Source organism: Kogia breviceps, chromosome 2, assembly GCF_026419965.1.
Source record: "Kogia breviceps isolate mKogBre1 chromosome 2, mKogBre1 haplotype 1, whole genome shotgun sequence".
In the NCBI taxonomy this organism is placed as follows: domain Eukaryota; kingdom Metazoa; phylum Chordata; class Mammalia; order Artiodactyla; family Physeteridae; genus Kogia; species Kogia breviceps.
This window is the reverse complement of record NC_081311.1, coordinates 75,214,079-75,222,902: the sequence shown is the minus strand read 5'-3', so window position 1 is coordinate 75,222,902 and position 8,824 is coordinate 75,214,079. Positions and strand designations below refer to the sequence as shown.

The window sequence follows — 8,824 nt, the reverse complement described above, 5'->3', positions numbered from 1 at the left end:
CCCGTTGCACCGCAATGAAGAGTAGCCCTGCTCGCTGCAACTAAATAAAGCCCGCGTGCAGCAAGGAAGACCCAGCGCAGCCATAAATTAACTAATTAATTAATTAATTTTATTTAAAAAGCAGCATTCCAAGAATCTCTGTTCTCTTAACAGAGAGAAAGAACCAAATTTCAATCTGGTCTCGATAAACTTGGCCTGATGATTTATATAATGGTAATTGATCATATAGGCTTTTTGCTTGCTGAAACTTTTATATGTAGTCTCACACTGAACTTTTAAAAGACGTCTCAGGAAAGTCACACCAAGGGCTTGTCACAAATTTCGCTTACCAGATCTAGGTGAATTCCTCCTTTTCAAGGTCCCGAAAATACCTTGAGATTTCTGTACTTGTTAGTGAGGTAGCCTTTCTAATTTACCTGATAAAGCTTCTGGGGATCTAAGAGCTTCCAATCTCTGGAGGGAGCAGATAGAAAAGATAAATGTTTTAATTTTACCCATAGGTGTAACTTACCAAATTGTTGTAGACCCTAAGTAGCTTGAGGAGAAGAGCTTCTTTTTATCCAGTTTAGCATTATGGTCTGAAAGGCAGAAACTTGTATTTATCCAAAAGTCCTTTTTATAAATCTTCTGTAAGAGGAAGCATTTTTGCAAAGGCATCAGAGAGAAACTGTAAGTGTCTATAATAACAAAAGACTTAAGGCAAGTTTAAAATCTGATTACAATGTAATTAACAAGGTAACTTACTGTTGTGACATACGACACTTAAGATAATAACTAGAATTATGACTGATAACATTTTACCAGAACATATCAGAATTTTTTGAAACTCCATATAATGGAGTTTCAAATGAAACTCCATACAATTACCATACAATATAACCTAAGAAGATTTATTACACATTTGAAAATACTTCCCATGTACTTTTAACATACCAAATGAACCTAATTAATGTAATATCTCTCTTTGGGCTGTTTCAGGGGCCCTTTGAAGCACCCCAAAGTTAGCTAGAGGTCAAAGAAACTTCATGACAATTTGATTTGGGAAGTTTGATCAAAAATATCAAAAGGGGGCTTCCCTGGTGGCGCAGTGGTTGAGAATCCGCCTGCCGATGCAGGGGTCACGGGTTCGTGCCCTGGTCCGGGAAGATCCCACATGCCGCGGAGCAACTAAGCCCGTGAGCCATGGCCGCTAGGCCTGCGCGTCCAGAGCCGGTGCTCCGCAACGGGAGAGGCCACAGCAGTGAGAGGCCCGCATACCGCAAAAAAAAAAAAAAAAAAAAAAAAAAAAAATATATATATATATATATATATATATATATATATATATATATATATATCAAAAGGGTTTAGAACACTCAGTCAAATAAGATCATACGTCACTGTGAAACAATAGGTATTCACTCAAGCAAAGTAACAATAAAAGAGTTTAAAGGCAAATATCGAACTGATCACTTAAAAGGTAAAGCAGCTTAAAATCTGTCATCCAAGGCCGTTCAACATCTTAAGAAACCTTGTACCATGCATAAACTTCTTTTCTCAGAGTCCACTTTCCACAAACCTTTTTTTCATTTTCTGTATCCATCACTTGATTTTCCCATTCAGAAACAGCCACTTGTAAGTCAGACCTACTTCCTTTTCCCTTAATAAAATGCAATTCCATTCCTCATAGTTTCTTTACTAAAAACACATATCCTACTTTCCTTAAGCAACCATGAACTGTCCTTTATATCAGCACTCTGTAGATTAGTAAACATACATCCAAATAATAATTTTTGAAGAATGTGCTTGCTTTTTTTTTAACATCTTTATTGGAGTATAATTGCTTTACAATGTTGTGATAGTTTTCTGCTGTATAACAAAGTGAATCAGCTAGAATGTGCTTTCTTATAGGAAATATCTCAGTGTGGCACCAAACACATTTTTTAATAGTTCTAAACCATTTGTTTCTCCGTAAAAGGAAGCCACTGTTCAGTAATTAATGTTTCAGTATCTTATTTTATTTGGAAATGGCCTAGTTATTTAATAAACTTCCAACCTTTAACTTAATTTAGCACAACTCTAAATTTTCAAGTTGTTGAATATTTGGAGAGATCGATCCTTCTTAAGTAAATATTCCTAAAACATAATTATTCTTAAAAAGTTCACCCAAAGCTCTTATCTCATTTGCAATTTTTTTTTCTTAAAAGTTTCTTCACATCAAGTTATTTTCATTGCTGACAAATTTGTAACAGCTATAATAAGATCTTATTTAGTTTATATTAAACCTAGGCACAATAAAAGTATTATACTTAATGCTGATGAGTCTAAAGACATGTCTATATTAATTAGATCAACAAACTTAAACATTAATACCAGGTATTAATTTAATATTGAACATTTCCCAGTTCACATGAACCTGAAATTTATTTAGCTTAATTTTTCTTGGGTTTAGAATTGTTTGATTTATAAGCACTTGCTTTTCTTTTAAGCCAATTAACTAGAGCTCATTTATAAATTAACCTCAGCAATATTATCCAAAGACAAAAACACATACTGAGACATACACATATATCCAGACAGACAGAGATCTCATAGTTTCCACTTGAGATTTAAAATGTCTCTTTGCCTCTTTTGGTTTTTTTCTCTTAGTTTGAAGTTCTACTAATTAACCCAAGGCTGAAGTTTCAGGCAAGGTGAGCTGTGTTTGTAGCTCAAGGACATGATAAGACTTAACTTCAAGCTTTGTCCCAGGCATATTTTTGTTCTCTCAGGGTCAGAATTTTGAATAAAACTATTTTAATAAGCTAGCTTTTTCTAATTGCAGATGCAAAAAGAACTCGGGACTTCCCTGGTGGTGCAGTGGTTAAGAATCCACCTGCCAATGCAGGAGACACGGGTTCGAGCCCTGGTCCGGGAAGATCCCACGTGCCACGGAGCAACTAAGGCCGTGCGCCACAACTACTCAGCCCACGTGGCACAACTACTGAAGCCCATGTGCCTAGAACTCATGCTCTCCAACAAGAAGCCACCGCAGTGAGAAGCCCGTGCACCACAACTAGGGAGAAAGCCTGTGCGCAGCAATGAAGACCCAATGCAGCCAATGATGATAACAATAATAATAATAAATAATAATAATTTTTTAAAAGAAAAGTTTTATTTTAACCAATTTTCTCCAGAGTCTCAAGAATATTGTGGCCATACTGTCAAAAATCATCTTTCTCTTTCTGTGGTCATGGTTTCATAACTAAAATTTAAACCAGATAGTGCTCAAATTGGCTCTGATAACAGGGGCAGACTGGCTGATAAAATGTTGTCCTGGCAGGGATTGTCCCTCTGGGGAGGTGGGGTCTTATCTGATCAGAAGAATCTGAAGGAGTGAGGGAACTTCCAGGAGTGGAGGAAGCTTGGTTCCCCTCTTCCCCTGAGAGTTGGGAGAAGTTAGAAGAGGATCATTTAGAATGTCCAGAGAGTTGTTTGTTTGTTTTTCTGATTCCTCAGGCTTATGATTATGGAGCCACCTAGAGCAGGGTTATAATAAAAAGGGGCATGAAGTCCGGAACATAAGGGAACCTCAGTCCATTTTTCCCATCCTCTGGCAATAAAGATCTAATTGTAGGAGACACATTTTGAGGCCATTTTTCTGTCATTGGATCATAGCTATAGGTCGACCAGTCGTTTAAAATTTTCCCTAAGGATTCCCAGGTGTGGGTGGAACCTTAGAGGAAGCGCTTACCATTTTGGCTCCAGCAGTTGATAACAGACGTTAGATGTTAGCACGCTCAAATCAAAACGTGAACCTTCACCTCATCAGCTGGAAGTCACACATAAAACATAAACCGTAAAAGGAAATAGCAAAGGGATGATCAAAAAGAAAAAAGAGAAACATTTGGCGGAGACATGTACCAAAATGTTCATTGCAGCTCTATTTACAATAGCCAGGACATGGAAGCAACCTAAGTGTCCATCAACAGATGAATGGATAAAGAAGATGGGGCACATATATACAATGGAATATTACTCAGCCATAAAAAGAAATGAAACTGAGTTATTTGTAATGAGGTGGATAGACCTGGAGTCTGTCATACAGAGTGAAGTAAGTCAGAAGGAGAAAAACAAATACCGTATGCTAACACATATATATGGAATCTAAGAAAAAAATGTCATGAAGAGATTAGTGATAGGACAGGAATAAAACACAGACCTACTAGAGCATGGACCTGAGGATATGGGGAGGGGGAAGGGTAAGATGTGATGAAGTGAGAGAGTGGCAGGGACATATATACACTACCAAATGTAAATTAGATAGCTAGTGGGAAGCTGCTGCATAGCACAGGGACATCACCTCTGTGCTTTGTGACCACCTAGAGGGGTGGGATATGGACGGTGGGAGGGAGGGTGACGCAAGAGGGAAGAGATATGGGAACATATGTATAACTGATTCACTTTGTTGTAAAGGAGAAACTAACACACTATTGTAAAACAGTTATACTCCAATAAAGATGTTAAAAAAATAAAAGGGTCATATATGAGGATTAGTTTCTCTGGGTAGGCAACAAAAGTTCGATTAAACCATAATGACATTTATAATAACTCCAGCCTGATTTCTGGGGCTTGGAAGCAAGGAGTCATGAGTATAGAGATGAGAGGGGAGTAGAGTTTTTCTGCTTTTCTGAGGCAGAGCCAACCCTCAGCAAAATATTTTAAACAAGAAAAATTTATATTTCGCTAGTGCCAACTTCCCTTTCTATACCCTTCTCCTGAGGATCCAGGACTCCCATACTATCCTAAATGCTTCCCACCTTGTGGCTCCCCACTCAAGTCTAACATCCTCCTAACGTGCTCCATGTTCTAGAATTACCCATCCCACCCATTATGTCAGTGATTTGGGAATTATGGTCTTTGCACCACCTGCATCAGAATCACCTGGGTTGCTTGTTAAAAACATTTCTGGATCCCACCCTAGACCCACTGAATCAGAACATCCAAGGATGGGTTCTGGGAATCTATCTGGATTTATGGCAAGCTCCTTGAATCACATTTTGTTTGGGCACCTCAGAAATGGAATTCATTTCACCAGAAGAGCCAATAGTGTAGAATATTATTCAGCCTTAAAAAAGAAGGAGATTCTGCCATTTGTGACAACACGAATGAATCTGGGGCTGGGAGATGGGGGAAATAGGGAGATGTTGGTTAAAGGGTACAAAATTGCAGCTATGTAGGATGAATAAATCTAGAGATCTAATGTACAGCATGATGAATGTAGTTAATATTCAGTAATACTGTATTGGAACTGGAAATTTGCTCAGAGTAAATCTCAGGTATTCTTACCATATGCACACAAAAATGGTAACTATATGAGGAGATGGATATGTTAATTAATTTGACTATAGTAAGCATTTCACTATATATGTATTTCAAAATATGCTATATACCTTAAATATATACAATTTTTATTAAAAAATAAAAAATATATAAATCATGAGAAAAAATAAATAAGAAAGAAGAGCCTACAGTGTAAAAAAAAAAGAGAGAGAGAAAAGAGCAACATACGGCGGAGACCTGCTCAAACCTGACTTCCGAGTCCCACTCGACTTGGACCATTGCCCCAAAGAAGCGCCTTACATGAGAATCTCTCTTTGCAGGGAGAATTCCACAACAGAATTTTCCCTTTGCAGGGAAATCCCCAAATTGTAACTGAGGTTCCCGTATGGGGACGGTCAAAGGTCACGGAGTGCACTCCGGGAGACTCACGTAGGTGCTGACGGGTGTCTGGCGACTTCCCTACGACCTCTTTCTGATCCATCAATATTTAGTGTTTCCTCGGAGTGGAAGTCCAAGCCGTCCTGGGCAAAGAGAAGGTGTCCTCAAGGCAAAAGGAGCCTCGGCAGCTGCTAGGTCAGCCTTTCCCTGGTTCTCCGCCACAGCCTCGGAGTTCCGCAGCCAAATCGCCGGACCGGGTGCGATCCGGGCACAGCCCTGAGGCAGGGAGTCCCTGGCGACCTGGACTCAGAGATATCCTCCAACCCTCCGCTCTCCCGAAGGAGGCTGGCGTGGAGGGAGATCCCCGAGCTTCCGATCAAGCCCAGGGGCCCTGCGGAGCCGCCTGCCCGCAAGCAGATTGCGGACGAGCCCCCATTTTGTTGCCGAAATCTCGGCTTCCCTGTGCACCGAGGCCGAACAGAAATACGGAGACAGAGATTTTGGAGGAAGAGAGAGATGGCTTTATTTTTCTGCCAGGCAAAAGGGAAGACACAGCAGGCTAGCGCCTCAAGAACTGTGCCCACCCCCTCCTTCGGGAATCGGAGATTTTATATGTGGGGCTCGCAGTCCCGGGTATATGATAAAGTAGTGATGGTCTTGCATTCTTCTTCTTCCTGCATTATTTCAAAACAGTCAGTGCTGGCGTCAGGTAGCCCTGTTACTGGGTCCGTTTGTCTCTGGGTTATCAGCCTGCAACTTTTTTCTGAAATGCAAATGCTACAAGGGAGTGCAGGATGTAATTCACATAGCGTTAAAGACTAATAGGTTAGTTTTGTGAAGTACAAATCTAGTTACAGACACTACAGATTAGTAACAGTTAAAAAAAAAAAAAAAACTAGGGGTGATTAACTCTTTCAGGCCAGGTTATGTTTCTTCTCTAGCCTGTTCACTGTTCCCTTTATTTTCCTTGCTCTCTGGAGCGGGAAAACTTCATCTCTATTTTTGCTGTAACAGACTCTCTAGTCTGTGCCACTGATATATATGCCTATCCATATGCCAGCACCATACTGTTTTTTGTTTGTTTGTTTTTTACTGAAGCTTTATAGTAAGTTTTGAAGTCGGGAAACATAAATCATCCAACTTTGTTCTTTTTCAAAATTCTTTTGGCTGTTTTTGCCCTCGGGGATAAGCTTGCCAATTTCTGTAAAAAGCTTCTGGGATTTTTGAAAAAGACTGCAGTGACTCTATAGATACTTTGGAGAGAACTGCCGTCTTAATTACATTGCGTATTCCAGTCCATGAACACGAACTCTCTCTCCATTTGCTCAGGTCCTTGCTGGTTTCCCTTGGCAGCATCGTGGCTGTCAGTGTTTAGGTATTGCACTTACACTATCAGGAGTGCCAGAGACGCTCAGGGTCGGGAAGCTGGGGTGAGGGGTTGTGTACAGGGAGAGGGCACATGCCCTCCTCACAAACACACACTGCAAAGTCACACCAGGATGAAATACCCCCTTATTATATCCCTGAAGAGGAGAGGGAATTTTTTAAAAAACCTAACTCTAGTAAATGGGGGTTCACCCACACGGCAATCAGCCCAGCTAACAGATTGGTGTCCTGAAACAGAAGGTTGTTTGTTCTGTTGTCCAGAGAGCAATGCCAAACAATGCTGAATCCCGCTCGCCCTCTGGTGGTGAAATCGGGCACCGTGGCACACGGGACCTGGCTTGGGTGGCTGGGTCTAGGCAGCCGCCACAGGCTTCTGGTCATGCGCCGGAGGGAGGGGCTGGGGAAGTGACCCGCGGCCGCGGCCAGGGGAGGGCGATCAGGTCTCACGCCCTCCACCCCCGCCCCATGCTTCTCCACTCAGCCTGATGGAATCAGCTTCCACTCATCTTTCTTCCCACACACTCTGAGAACATTGCCAACTGAATTCTACTACAGGACACCACAAGTTTACGGGCAGCGTGTTGACTAAAAGTGTTTACTGAGGGACTTCCCTGGCGGTACAGTGGTTAAGACTCGAAGCTTCCACTGCAGGGGGCAAGAGTTTGATCCTTGGTCGGGGAAATAAGATCCCACAATCTGCCAGGTGCGGCCAAAAGAAGTATGATACAGATGAACTTATTTACAAAAAAGAAACGGGCTCACAGACATAGAAAACAAACTCATTAAGGTTACCAAAGGGGAAAGGGGTTGGGGAGGGATAAATTAGGAGTTTGGGTTTAGCAGATACAAACTACTATGTATAAAATAGATAAACAACAAAGTCCTACTGTATAGCAAGGGAACTATATTCAATACCCTATAATAAACCATAATGGAAAAGAACATGAAAAAAGAATATATATATATACATACTAAGTGAAGTAATACATATATATAAAACTGAATCATTCTGCTGTACACCAGAAACTAACACAACATTGTAAATCAACTACACTTTAATTAAAAAATAAATAAAAAACAAAAGTATTCCTTTTTTTTTAAACACAGCCATTTATTTATTTAGCCCTGCCATGCAGCTTTCAGGATCTTAGTTCCCCAACCAGGGATCGAACCCATGCCTCCTGCAGTGGAAGCACAGAGTCTTGACCACTAGACCTCCAGGGAATTCCCTATTCTTACTTTTTTTTTTTTTTTTTTTTGCGGTACGCGGGCCTCTCACTGTCGTGGCCTCTCCCGTTGCGGAGCACAGGCTCCAGACGTGCAGGCTCAGCGGCCATGGCTCACGGGCCTAGCCGCTCTGCGGCATGTGGGATCTTCCCGGATAGGGGCACGAACCCATGTCCCCTGCATCGGCAGGCGGACTCCCAACCACTGCACCACCAGGGAAGCCCACCTATTCTTACTTTTTAATGAACCTTAATTTTGAAAATTTTCTTTCACACGAAGCCACAGATACACAAATAGGAAGAACCTTAAACATAAGATATATTTGGCAGAGATTCATAAAACTTTCACTTCACAATAAATTCTAGAAAAAAATGCTTGAAAATAATTACATTTACACTATAGTTCTCAATCCCTAAGTGGAGGCCTGGGGGAAGCCCCTCTTCGAGCCCAAATTCTATTCCATGAAAAAAAGAGGAGGTGTTGCCTTGAGACCCCACTGCCCAGGTCTTCCTAGAAATTATTTTAAACTGCT

At 41.1% G+C, this 8,824-nt stretch overlaps 1 protein-coding gene across 2 annotated transcripts in view; it reads right to left on the bottom strand.

Moving 5' to 3' along the window:
- Positions 1 to 221: 221 nt before the first annotated feature.
- HNRNPF (heterogeneous nuclear ribonucleoprotein F) overlaps positions 222 to 8,824 on the bottom strand; it is an 85,279-nt gene continuing 76,676 nt past the window's right edge. Inside the window, exon 9 of one of the 2 annotated variants that reach the window (XR_010838986.1) lies at positions 222 to 453. The gene's annotated coding sequence lies outside the window, so the exon portion shown is untranslated. Of the gene's footprint in view, positions 454 to 5,803; positions 5,823 to 8,824 lie in introns of those variants that run through there. The other variant, XR_010838987.1, reaches the window with a different exon arrangement.